Here is a 14,087-nt window from a genome sequence, read left to right as displayed (position 1 = left end):
CGATGTGTGGTGACACTTTCAGGCTGCCCCCAGAACACTCTACGCAAAAGATGCATTTCACTGTGTGTTTCTATGTATATGTGGCTAATAAAGATATCTTATCTACTCTCCCTAGTCCTGCCTAAAACTGTTGTAATTAGACTTACCCCAATTCAGCACTTTCCCCAAGGCCCAGTCTTATCTTGATCTATAACTATCTGAAAACATACAGAACTATGATCACTTTTCCTAAAGTGCCCTCCCATTGAAACTCCGATCAATCTCTCAATTAAAATCTTTCTACCCTACTACGCATTCACTTTCTGTGGCCGACTGCTCACCAATATATTTTCACTGCTCTTCTCCTTCCATTTCTGCACTGAGTGGTCTGTTTACCTGGGGTTATTTCAAACAGTCAGCTCATCATGCTTTCTCTCCTAAGTTACTATCTAACGTTGTCTTTCAGTTTTAAAACTCTCACCTTTTCCCATCTTTCCATTCCACATCTCTGTAAACTTCTGCAGACCTACATCAGTCCAGGAACTCCCCACTCATAACCTTCACAGCATTAGGAATATGTCTGGAGCTGATAAATGTGAATGCAATCTTTCTTGAAACATGAAACTAAATACAGTCTTTCTTGCAACATGAAGGTTACTGAAAATATTGCGTATAATTCACCAGGGAAACACCAGAGACTGAAATTTGACATATGTGAACTATTTTACATCAGCTAGTCCAATTTAAACAAAACTACCCTCTCGTATCCATGTTAAAAGGAATTAATCTTCCCTTTGCTAAAAGACATGAAAGTCAGATACACTTTAATAGCAGAATTACTCAATGCTGTGTTAATTAAAAAAAACACTCTGTACATCATGGCGTGACATTACATGGAGTGCACAACAGTATAATGGAACATGTGGCTTATGCTCCTGTAAACATTCAAACATACTGAATGAAAAAAAATGATTGCACATTGTCTGATTATCAATTTGTAGGAATTCTGCAAATCCTGCTCAGCACCTACACAATATCTGCCCTTCTGTATATGAGACCATTGTATCTGAGCTGCAATCTGACAGTCACATAACATCACCCAAGTTTACTGATCAGGAAGTGTAGCTGGGAAAAAGAGAAGCAAGTTCACTTATTCATGTGGTAATGTAAATCCATAATACATAATCTGGACGATGAGCGTTGGCTGAGCAAATAATTGCAAACTAGGGTAAATCTTATAAAAATCCAATACTCCAACAATGATGGGTGTTGGAAAGGAACCAAACATGCTGACAGATTGAGAGGGAGTGCTGTGTGAATCTGGCCATTAAACAATGGTTCAAGTGCTAAAGGGTAAAAGAGGCCTCTCTGTTGACCACATAACAATACATAAATGACTGACCTAATACTCCTACATTTTTCTTTGCTAAACGCATGATTTCCAAGAAAACATGCTTCATGGATTAAGTACAGAAACAATATCTTTGAATTAATTTCAAAGAACTGAAAAGACAATCTCCCATACAAAACAGGGTAACCTTACTCAGTCTTCTGCTTTTACTTCTGAGCAATATTGCAAAGCTTCTTCAATGTTACAACCACCAGCACTGTAAATGTGAGGAACACAGACAATAGAAAGATCATCACATTTACACAATAGTAAACATACCAGGGGAGTCGGTAGAATTCGGGGCACAAATGCCCTGCTCCTTTGTGTCGGGTAACATACTCAATCCAGAAAATGGCTTTCTCCATTGGCGACTCTGGTTGGTCCCGGTGGAGAGCAGAGAGATTCTTCATATTATCCCAATAAAATGTGTCATTTATCACCTTGTTAAGTGCCTGCAATAGATCTGTTGAATGCATGGTTGCAACATTAATCACTCTTGCTGCACCTCGGGATTCAAGTCGAACTACGTTGTCAAACTGGTCAAAAATCAGAGGCAGCCAATCACTGGCACCCCGTGGTAGATGGCCTCATAAATGTCTTTGGTGCCACCATGAGAAATAAAGTCAAAGTCAAGTTTATTGTCATATGCACAAGTACATGTTTGCACAGGTTCAATTAAAAAAAAACTTACTTGCAGGAATATCACAGGCACATAGCATCATATAAGCAGCATTCACAAGAAAACATAAATTAAACATAAATTATGCACAATTTTTACAAGAAACAACACAATTAGAACAAAAAACAAAGTCCATTTTAGTGCATAGTGGTCATAGTGTTGCTAAACTGTAGTGATTAGGGTTTTGCCGGTTGGTTCAAGAACTGAATGGTTGAAGGGAAGTAGCTGTTCTTGAACCTGGTGGTGTGGGACTTAAGGCTTCTGTACCTCCTGCCTGATGGCAGCTGTGAAAAGATGGCACGGCCCGGATGGTGGGGATCTTTGATGTTGGATGTTGCCTTCTTGAGGCAGCGCCTCCTGTAGATACTACCGATGGTGGGGAGGGTATTGGGGTATCCTCGCAGGACGTTCTGAGGGATCCATTTTGCCAGTAGTGTATTATTTCCTATATTGGGAGGGATTTCTGCATCATAACTCCAAATAACTTTCTGGGGTACTTGAGCTAAAACCACAGCTATTTGCATTGTAATCTGCATTGGCAGATCATGTACAGTGGACCCCAATGATATCACGGAGTTACAGAATCACAGAGCAATACAGCACGGATACAGGCCCTTCGGCCCAACCAGTCCATGCCGACCACGGTACCCAACCAATTAGTCCCAATTTCCTGTGTTCGGACCATATACTCTAAGCCCCGCCCCTCCATGTACCTATCCAAGTGTTTCTTAAATGATACTATCGTACCTGCCTCACCCACTTCCTCTGGCAGCTTGTTTGATGTACTCACCACCTGCTGCATGAAAAAATTGCCCCTCATGTCCCTTTGAAATCTTTCCTCTCTCACCCTAAACCTATACCCCCTAGTTTTGGACTCCCCTTCCTTGGGGAAAAGACTGTTACCATCCACCTCATCTATGCCTCTCATAATTTTAAACACTTCTATAAGGTTGCCTCTCATTCTCCTATGTTCCAAGGAATTAAGACCTAACCTGGCCAACCTCTCCCTGTAACTCTGTCCTTCTAGTCCTGGCAACATCCTTGTAAATCTTCTCTGTACTCTTTCTAGTTTAACCATGTCTTTTCTATCATAGGGCGACCAAAACTGTACACAATACTCCGTGTGCGGCCTCACCAATGACTTACAGAACTGCAACATAATGTTCCAACTCCTGTACTCAATGCCCTGACTAATGAAGGCCAGCGTGCTAAATGCCTTTTTCACCACCCTGTCTACCTGTGACGCTGCTTTCAACAAACCATGCACTTGTACTCTTAGGTCCCTTTGTTCCATTACACTCCCTAGTGCCCAACCCCTAACACTCCTACTCTGGTTTGACATTCCAAAATGCATCACCTCATCTGTATTGAAATCTATTTGCCACTCCTCAGTCCACTTCTCTAACTGATCAAGATCCCCCTGTAATCTGCAATAACCTTCTTCATTATCAACAACACTTCCTAATTTCGTGCCATTCGCAAACTTACTGATCAAGCCTTGTGCATTTGCTTCCAAATCATTTATGTAAATAACAAATGAAAGGGTCCCAATACCGTCCCCTGTGACACACTACTAATCACCAGCCTCCATTCCAAGAAACAACCTTCAACCACCACCCTCTGCTTCCTACCTCTGAGCCAATTTTGAATCCACCTAACTAGCTGTCCCTGGATTCCATGGGACCTAACCTTCCAGACCAGCCTACCATGCAGGACCTTGTCGAAAGCCCTGCTAAAGTCTAAATGGACAACATCCACTGCCCTAACCCCATCTACCCTTTTAGTTACATCTTCAAAAAACCCTGAAAGGTTCCTCAAACAGACTTCGCACACACAAAGCCACACTCTCTCCTCCTAATCAGACTCTGTCTATCCAAATGCTCGTAGATCCTGTCCCTCAGAATTCCCTCTAATAACCTCCCCACCTCTGATGTCAGGCTGACGGGCCTGCAGTTCCCTGGGATGTCCTCACTAGCCCCCTTAAATAATGGAATGACATTAGCCACCCTGTAGACTTCGGGAACTTTGGCCAAAGATGAAGCAAATATCTCTGCAAGGGCCTCCACAACTTCTTCTCCAGCCTCCCACAAAGTCTGAGGATGCACTCGGTCAGGCCCTGGGGATTTCTCCACCTTAATGCACTGTAAGGCTGCAAATACCTCCTCTCTGGTAATATGAATGTCCTCCAAAACATCTCCACTTGTTCCCCTCATCTCTTGAGCAACCATGGCTTTCTCCTCAGTAAACACCAAGGAGAAATATACTTTAAAAATCCTACCCATCTCCTGTGGCTCGAGACATAGGCGGCCCTGCTAATCTCTAAAGGGACCTACTGTCTCCCTATCCTCCCTTTTACTCAATATATCTATAGAACCATTTGGGATGTTCCTTAACCCTGGCTGCCAGATCCATCTCATACCCTCTCTTTGCCCTCCTGATTTCCCTCTTATGTGTATTCTTTTTATAGTCAGTAAGGGATTCACTCATCCCAAACCTTTTAAACCCAATGTATACTTCCTTTTTCTTGACCAGAGCCTCAATATCTCTCATCAACCAGTTGTTTTTACCTGTACTACATCAATGCACTCTGTACCAACTTAATGTAACTGCACTGTGTAATGAATTGTCCTGTATGATCGGTTTGCAAGACAAGTTTTTCACTGTACCTCGATACAAGTAACAATAATAAACCAATACCAATACTTGCCAGGTTTACCAGGTTCACAATAAGTCCATGCTTCCCTGAGCTTTGGACAAAATCTTCAAACTCTCGTGGTCGGGCTGGTTTACACTAGAAGCCTCCAATGTACACAATATTTGACATGGTGGGTTTTTGGAATTCAAATACAAAATCAACTCTCATCAGTGACACATCAGCCCTCAGGAGGATTGTTTTGATGTCCGTGTCTGGTCACAGATATCGATGGCAAGCTCATTGTAATTGGGATAAGTGATAAGTTCTGAAGAGGACAGATGAATAAAACTTTGAATGACATTTTGTGTTCTTTGAGGAAAGGACATTTTGACTGTCAGTTGCAAGCTTAAGGTTGGGATGTAGGAAAGTGGTGAGGGGCAAAAAGTAAATGAGCTTCTCCACAGTCTAGCTATTACCAATGAAAATTTTAAATAATATGCAACCATACAATCAGTACCAAAAAAGAGGATCTGTAAGCACCAAGTCAAAATTTGCCTTTTCAAGTTGGCTTAGTAATGTTTTGTTTTCAAAAATACCACCAATAAAACAATGAATTATCTTATGTCAGTTCTGCATAAAAGATAATACTTCTAATTGAAACTCATTATAGTCCCGGAATGTCCACCCATTCTATGCAATATGGTGTGTTTTGTAGAATTGTTCCCACTATGTCAATTCTTTCAACATTTGCTGGCATTTCAATTACAGTAGTGTTACGGAGAAGGTGGCTATTTGGTGAATGTCCCTTTAAAATATAGTACAGTAGAATAGTAGTGTGTGTGTGTGTGTGGTGTCGTCACTACAGCAAGATAACAATGTGCTGACGTTTTTTGGTCAGTGAGTCAGTGGGAGAGAGAGAGAGAGACACTGACTGCTGGTCTCTGTATCGATGGATGAAGAACAATAACCATGTCTGTCACTACAATCCACGTATGGATTATTGAAGCAATCCAGTGGAGTCCACTTTGTCGTTAATCTGTAGAGGGAAACAGGTATTTGTGTGGATGGCCACATCTCGAATGCCTTTCAGGGTGGCAGATACTTCGGAACAAAGGAGTGGAGACCATCAGTGACTGAGGTGTTGTATGGGTTCCATTGTGGAACATTTGGATTTTTTAATTTCTCCCTATTCTCTCTCTACATTTTCTCTTCAGTCAACGGTGATTTTGCAAAAGCCTTTGCTCACGTTTCACCTTATGACTTGCTGAACTGAACTTTGAGAACTATTCCTGGACTTGGAGTTTGGGAATTTGCCACACACACACACTTCGAGTTTAGTTTTGGGGGTTAATGTTTAATATCTAACATTTTTACTTTTCTTATTATCATAAGTAGTCATTAATAAAATGGTTTTTAACACTTGTACATGACTCGGTGTCTTTCTTTTGATGCTGGTACGTAACAGTAGATTGATATAGATCAGGTCTTTCTGTGATATACCAACCTCCTGCACAGTGAAGTTATGTCTATGAAGTTTCTGTTCTTCCGGTAGAAATTGTCTGTTGATGCAATGACTTCCCCAATAGGTACAACTAACATATTAGCTGCCTGAGTAATGGGACAACTAATGGTGACAATGGTACTAAGAGCAAACAGAACTAGTATTCTGCTTTTCCACTTGGGACCCTCCATACTGAAAGGAACGGTAGCTTGATCCTGTTCAAGAATTGAAAAGAAATAATGTCAATGAATCAGTATTGTGTGCAGTTCCTGTCTCTGCATTATAAGAAGGACGGAGAGGCTTTGGAGAGAGTGCAGAAGAGGTTCATCATGATATTGTCTGAATTAGAGAGTATTAACTGTAAGGAGAAATTGGACAAACTTGGTTGTTTTCTCTGGAGCATCAGAGGCTGAGAGGGCGACCTGATAGAAGTATCTACTTTTTTAAATTTTAAAAATAAACTTTATTCATAATAAAATGTATGTACAAAAGAAAAACACTGTGCAAAACTCTACATTCTTAGTGTCATTTGGTCAATACTTCCACTAGTGTCAACACATTTTTTCTAACATAGCACTATTGCCTCTCATGTGGCGTCCAGGAGTGGTTGTTTGAGGGGCTTCCCCACCAGACTCAGCCCCTCGATGTCCAGTAGTCGAAGGACCCTAGACTGTGGTCCTTCTCCACAGAGCCTTTACATTGGCTGCACCGAGCTTCAGTGCATCCCTCAGCACGTACTCCTGCAGCCTGGAATGTGCCATTCAGTAGCATTCCCTTACAGACATCTCACTGTGTTAGAAGACCAAAGGGCATCTTTCACCTAGCTGAATATCTTCCAGCAACACTTGATGCCCATTTCTGTGTGTGGCCCTGGGAATAGCCTGTAGATCAGAGAGTCCTGTTACACAGCTACTTGGGATGAACTGTAATAAAGACCCTTGCATCCTTCTCCACACCCTCTTAGCAAATCCATAATCTACAAAGAGGTGGGTGACCGTCTCCTCCTCAACGCAGTCATCCCAAGGGCAGCGTGTATTGGGAGTGATATTTTCACTGTACAGGAAGGATCTGAGCAGGAGGGCACCTCTCACCGCCTGCCAAGCAAGGTCTTGGTAAATAAATTGGTAAATTGGTTTATTATTGTCACATGTACCAAGGTACATTGAAAAACTTGTCTTGCATACCGTTCATACACATCAATTCATTGCAACAGTGCATTGAGGTAGTACAAGATAAAACAATAACAGAATGCAGAATAAAGTGCTACAATTACAGAGAAAGTGCTGTGCAGGTAGACAATAAGGTGCAAGGTCATAACAAGGTAGATTGTGAGGTCAAGAGTCCATCTCATCGTACTAGGGAACTGTTCAATTGTCTTATAACAGCAAGATAGAAGCAGTGTTTGAGCCTGGTGGTACTTGCTTTCAGGCTTTGGTGCTTGTCGGTGAGTTCTGGTGCTGAAACATTCTGCCAGATAATTTGGACAGTTTGCTCAGGGAACCGCACCACAGTATCCATCAAGTACTTGAACCACAGTATCTGCAGGATGTTCCATGCCAATCACTGCCTGATGGACTTGTGGTGAAAGGCGTTTGCCCGGAAGAACTTTTCCACAAAGGATAAGTAGTGCAACAATGACTGGGACGTTGCACAGCAACACGGCTAGACCCATCCTTTGCAACACCAAGTGGAACCTCAGCATCTAGGTAACACTTTGTGCCTATGTACTCTGGTTGCATGAACAGCCTGATACAGCCACTCATGAAGGTGGTCATCAGGATGAGGTCAATATTGGGTACACCTGCCCCCATTTTCCAGGGATTTGTGCATCGTGACCTGTCAGACTCATTCCATCTTGGATCCTCAGATGAACTAGAAGACGGCCTGAGTGATTTCCAAGGTGGAGTAGTGGGTGATGGGCCACACCTGTGCCAAGTAGAGCAGCCCCAAGGACCAAGTTCTTCCCAGTTATTGAGAGGGAGTGCTGCTCTCACAGTCCCAGTTTCTGTTTAACCTTTCCTACCTGCTCCAGCCAATTCTTGTTACATGCTTCAGCCTCTCCCAACCAGATCCCCAGCACTTTCAGGTGCTCAGACCCGACTGTGAAGGGGACAGCAGACTGGTGACCTCGCTCTTCTTATGGTTGATTCTGGCCCCCGATGCCAACTCAAACTGGTCGCAGATGCTGATCAGTATGTGAACTGACTGCGAATCCGAGCAGAAGACAATAACGTCATCCGTGTACAGAAGTTTTGATCTGGGTGCCTCCACTACCTGGCAACGACAACTGTCGGCAAAGGGTTCTATGCAACAAACAAGACAGGGGAGAGAGGGCAGCCCTGCCTGACTCCAGACTTGATGGGGAAGTTATCTGTTTCCAACCCATTGATTTGGACTGCACTACAGATATCTGTGTAGCGCAGTTGGATCCAATTCCTGATTCCCTCCCCAAAACCATTTTGGAGAACACCTCCATCACGGACATGTGTGTGATATCCTGGCAAAAACCTTCTCCTGGTCCAAGCTGACCAGGCAGGTGTCCACCCCTCTGACCTGCATGTAGGTAACGGTATCCCTGAGCAGCGCAAGGCTGTCAAAGATTTTCCTGCCAGGTCCAGCAGAGGTTTGGCTCAGGTGAATCACCTGTCCCAGACCATGTGCAGGCAGATGGGATTAGTTTAAATTGGCATCATGGTCAGCACATATATATTGGGCTGAAGATCTGTTCCTGTGCTGTACTGTTTTATGTTCCATGAAACATAAATTACAAAAGGCATGCTTGATTAGATTGGCCTTTTCTGGACATTATTACTAAATTAGTCATGTGGATTGATTGAGTTAACACAGAAGTATATTGCTTGGACTTCTATTTCCTTGATCATCAACTGCAAGAATGGTACTTGACTAGGAGTGACCACTGTGCTCCTTGAGATTATAGTTTCTGTTTACTCATTATTGACTATATAGAGGTATGCCAGGGAGTTGTGCATCTAATTCTAGTGCAATGTGTTGCACCATTGAGCAGCAAATTCCAGCAGCCTGTAACCAAAACCAAGTTCGGGAGCTAGAGAGAATCAAATACTGAGGCACCTGGTTGTAGTGAAACCAGCTTCATGAATCGTAAGTGTGGAGCACATACCTTTTTAAAAAAATCATATTTTATATATTGTTTTCATATACATTTTGGACGGCAGTTAGTAATTGCATTTAAAAATTTAATATTAGGCCATAACTGACTGGGAAATGCTGGCAGTTCCATGTAGAACTGTTTCTCCTCCACTCCTATTTCCCACCAACATCCCTAATTCTCTTCCTCCTGAAGCATCAGGACTTTTGTAATTCCTGCAAGGAAGCAGAAGTCCTGAACTTGGTGAATGTGTTTTTCTCGTAATCTCTGATTCCATCAGCGGAGGAAGAAGTATTTCACAGCAGTGATACTGAGGAATCTGCCTGCTGAGCCTTTGCCAAGTTAGACTTGGCAATGGATCAGCAAGTCTGTTCATTGCTCCATATGACTGAGGCTTCAAGGTCATCTGCTTCATTTCCATTGACACCCTTACCTATCCCAATAATGAGTAAACAGAAACCATAATCTCAAGGAACACAGTGGTCACGTGATGTCATGAACGTTTCATTCAGGCCTGGACTAAAGATCCAGAAACACCAGCTCAGATTCCACCATAGCGGCTGTGGAGTTTTAACTGGTGTGTCTGCTACAATCACTTGCCAGTTACAGCTGCTAGGAAGCCTTATAAATATACTTAAATACAGAAACCAAATGCATTGCAATGTACCTGGCCTCAGGCTAGATTTCAGCTGCATCTGAAAGATTACATGTAGTTTGAAATTTCATTTCGGTCTTTGTGACAAAATGCATTTTCACTTACTTCCAAAGCCGAAATTGAGCGCAGTGAAAGACTTGTCCTGGGATGAGACGAGATATCGACCAGAGCGCAAGGAAATTCAAATCATGGCCACAAAATCAACATTGAATTCTATATTGTAATCTAAAACTGGTTGACTTTTCGCATTAGTATTTTTATTTTTTATGTTTTTTGTTGGCAATGACAGTTTATACAATCCATTGTACTTAGGCGCGTCCCTGTTTTGCCACCTTCAGGATTTTGATCGACAGCTAATGAATTGGAGACTTGGTGGTGCTCACCACAAATAAAATTAATCTTTTAGTTATGAATTAACCCCTTGAGATTATTGGACTGTGGTAAAATCCATTTGGTGCACTGATGTTCTTCGGGGAGAGAACTCTGCCATCCTTACCTGGTATCTGACTACAGACCCACTAGTGCAGTCAACTCTCAACTGAACTTTGAACTGACCAAGGGACAATCACAGATAGGCAATTAATCCTTTGAATTTTTAATAAGTTATATTAACCCTTTGTTGATGCTTTCATTTAAAAAAACAATTAAAATATCCCGATTCTAAGTTGGTATCTAAGCTGGTGTCCCTGATCTTTAGTCCACTGTGTTCCTTGAGATTATGGTTTCTGTTTACTCATTATTGGGATAGGTAAGGGTGCCAATGGAAATGGAGCAGATGACCTTTGAAGCCTCAGTCACACAGAGCAAGCAATGGTGTAGTTGTTAGACTGGCCGATTCTTCTACCTCAAATGGTTAATTTATTAAGGACCGTTTTTACAGGAAATGCTGGTGATTTGGACACTGGAGGGAATTGATTACCTGGAACCCGAGCTGGCCTCCATCTCAACGGCCCTGATTTCTCTCAATCATGCTTCAACCCAGCTGGAGGCCACTTTGCAGAAGAGAGGCTCCGCTAAATGAAATCTGAAGTGGGGATTCCCTTCCTGGCCCTCACGTTTGGTTCAGATGAGATTCTGGTCCTCACCAGGCCTCGGTGGAAACCCATTCCCAACTGCATGTTTGTGACTGCTACAGCCTCCTTGCAATTTTCCCCCAGTATATTTATCTGTTGTAGCATTGGCAGAAGACTGATGTAGAAAAAATACAGACCTGTATTGATAGCAAATTTCATCTCCTTATTGGGTGATGGACACTGATCCAATTCAAAAAACATTTTGATACTGTTTATGCATTTCTAGCTATTTTTAAAAAATACCGATTCACCTTCTGAATACAACTTATCCTGAAATACTTTTATGCCATTGAAAGGTAATGCTGATGGTCACAAGTTAGGGAACATAGTAAGTGGTGTCTCTGGGAGCAGATATTTGAAATGTGACATTGATGGACCAGCAATCCTGTGGCAGAGTTCATTGTGGGGAAGTATGAAGTCATCCATCATGAACTGGTCTGCACTCCACCACTGATGACAGTATCTTCAGCTGCTTGGTCCCTTGTCTCTGGAATCCCCACCCCTAGACTCGTTACTTCCCTCTCCTAATTTAGCACGGCTCTTAAAAGTTACCAACAAACAGTCTGTTGGAGGAACTCAATAGGTCGAGCTGCATCAGAACTATCCTGATGCAGGATTACGAACCAAAACATCGACAGTTCCTTTCCCCCCACAGATGCTGCTCAACCCACTAAGTTCCTCCAGGAGATTGTTTGTTGCTCTAGAATCTGCAGTCTCTTCTGTCTACCTTAACGTTTGTCTCTTTGCCCAACGTTTTTATCACATATCCTATTATCCTATTTCGAACTCAGTTAAATTTCATTTGACAAAGCTCTGGAAGGCAACCTGGGTCATGAAAGATACTATATATATGCAAGAGCAACACACAAAATGCTGGACGAACTCAGCAGGTCAGGCAGCATCTATGGAGGGAAATGGACATTTGATGTTTCGGTTCGAGACCCTTTATCAGGACTGGAAATTGTCGCTGCATTAAACACAAACACAAATGATAAAAATAATCAAATGCAGATGACTATCAAACTGGTCACATTTTGAGGAACCAATTTTTAAGGAGGATATATATTGGGCTTTAGGTGCATTCAGAACAAATTTATATCATGGTGCTTCCTGGGCTAAAAGAGTGATAGGCTTGTGTGCAGTTGAACAATGCTATTGAGATAGTATATAGTGATGCAAAATGAATACAAGAAAGGGTCAGCGGTGGAAAGGGTGAGCAGCTTCAAGTCAACATCTCAGAGGACCTATCCTGGGCCCAACACATTGATGCAACCATGAAGAATGTGTGCCAGCATCTCTACTTGGAGGTTTAAGGAGATTTGGCATGACTCTGACAAACTTCTATGGGTGTACAGTGGAAAGTATTCTGACTGGTTGTATCACAGCTTGGTATGGAAACTGACACTGACTGGATACTGACACTGATACTGACACTCCTACTATTCGTCAAGGCACAACCCTGCACCTTCTGGGCCATACTGCCCCACTTACTCCTTGGACATTTGGCTTTAACCAACACATCTATGTCTTTGGGGTGCATCTGGTGAATTTCAATCATTTCTTTGAGCTTGCACCAAAATTCTGCATTCCCACATGTGCCTCTAAGTGAGGGTGGTGGTAATCAGTGTCAGCGGCTAGCTGGGGTCATCAGGATTCTGGGCCTGCTGTTGTCTGACCTTGATAGGTGCCATCCTGACAAGCAAGGCTGGGTATAACCTCTCCTGTTTGCTGGCACGTTCCCACTTATCAACTTCCCAGGCTAATACCTCACAATCTACCTCATCACCTTCCCCTTTGGCTATTCCATTGATTGCTATCCAATGAACACACCTTGTTGGGACCCTCCTCATTATCCGGACCCAGTCCTCATATTGTTCTAATTCCTCTATCTGCTTCATGTCCGTGTCTCTCTCTACCTCTGGATGTTCTCTAGCTGATCCTTACATACGTCCCACTCTACTTACATATAACTCTTCTCTATATCTGTCCCTTTCCTTCTCCAGTTCTGCTATTTGTGCACTATATGCCCCTTCCTGTGCCTGACACCATATTCACTCCTGCAAATATTTCCATGTCAATTCCCAAATTAAACTAAACTCAGGGGAAGGAGAAAAATAAAAAAGCATGTACTTAAAACTAGAGAGTATGTACCCTACAGTCGTCCCCTTCTGTGCCACTGAGCTCATGATGCCTGCAGGTATTCCTTTTTATAAAACACACAAAAGGTCCTGCTCTGTTATGCCCCACCCCCCCCCCCCCCCCCCCCCCCCGGTATTCTTCACACACACAAACACACTCATAAACAAGTGTACCGCTATACCATCTCCTGAACAAGTATACACGCAACCCTCTAGTGTCCTGAATAGTTAGTAACCACCTTTCACAACCATTGGCCCTGTCTCACCAAACTAGCCAGTGCTCTGATAGCTGGCCCCTTACATAAACCCACACACCCCACACTTTTATATCTACCACTTCAGCTCCCACTGTGTTCTTTAATACTTTGGGATCCCATGGTGGTGGGTCTGAACAGATCTAAGGATGGGGTGCTACACTTAAAAACTCGCACCCAATGTCAACAAGACTAAGGTGTTGGTTGTGGACTTCAAGAAGGGGAAGTCAGGGGAACACACACCAGCCTTCATTGACGGGTCAGCGGTGGAAAGGATGAGCAGCTTCAAGTTCCTGGGCGTCAACATCTCAGAGGATCTCTCCTGGGCCCAACACATTGATGCAATCATGAAGAAGGCACACCAGCAGTTCTATTTCATTAGGAGTTTGAGGAGGTTTGGTATGTCACCAAAGAATCTTGCAAATTTCTACAGATGTACGATGGAGAGTGTTCTGACTGGCTGCATCACCACCTGGTACGGAGGTTCCAATGCACAGTATCAAAAGAGGCTGCAGAGGGTTGTGGGCTCAGCCAGCTTCATCATGGGCACAACCCTCCCCACCATTGAGGACATCTTCAAGAGACGGTGCCTCAAGAAGGCGGCACCCATCATTAAGGACCCTCACCATGGCTTTGCTGGGACAAAATAATTCACA

The 14,087-nt window shown here is 43.0% G+C and overlaps 1 pseudogene; it reads right to left on the bottom strand.

The window, feature by feature from the left end:
* Positions 1-1,536: 1,536 nt before the first annotated feature.
* On the bottom strand, positions 1,537-10,908 carry LOC127583881 (UDP-glucuronosyltransferase 1A7-like; annotated as a pseudogene).
* Positions 10,909-14,087: the final 3,179 nt, after the last annotated feature.

This window comes from Pristis pectinata, chromosome 28 (assembly GCF_009764475.1).
Source record: "Pristis pectinata isolate sPriPec2 chromosome 28, sPriPec2.1.pri, whole genome shotgun sequence".
NCBI classification, from domain to species: Eukaryota; Metazoa; Chordata; class Chondrichthyes; order Rhinopristiformes; family Pristidae; genus Pristis; species Pristis pectinata.
The sequence above is the reverse complement of the archived record's forward strand: the minus strand, read 5'-3'. Positions and strand labels throughout refer to the sequence as shown.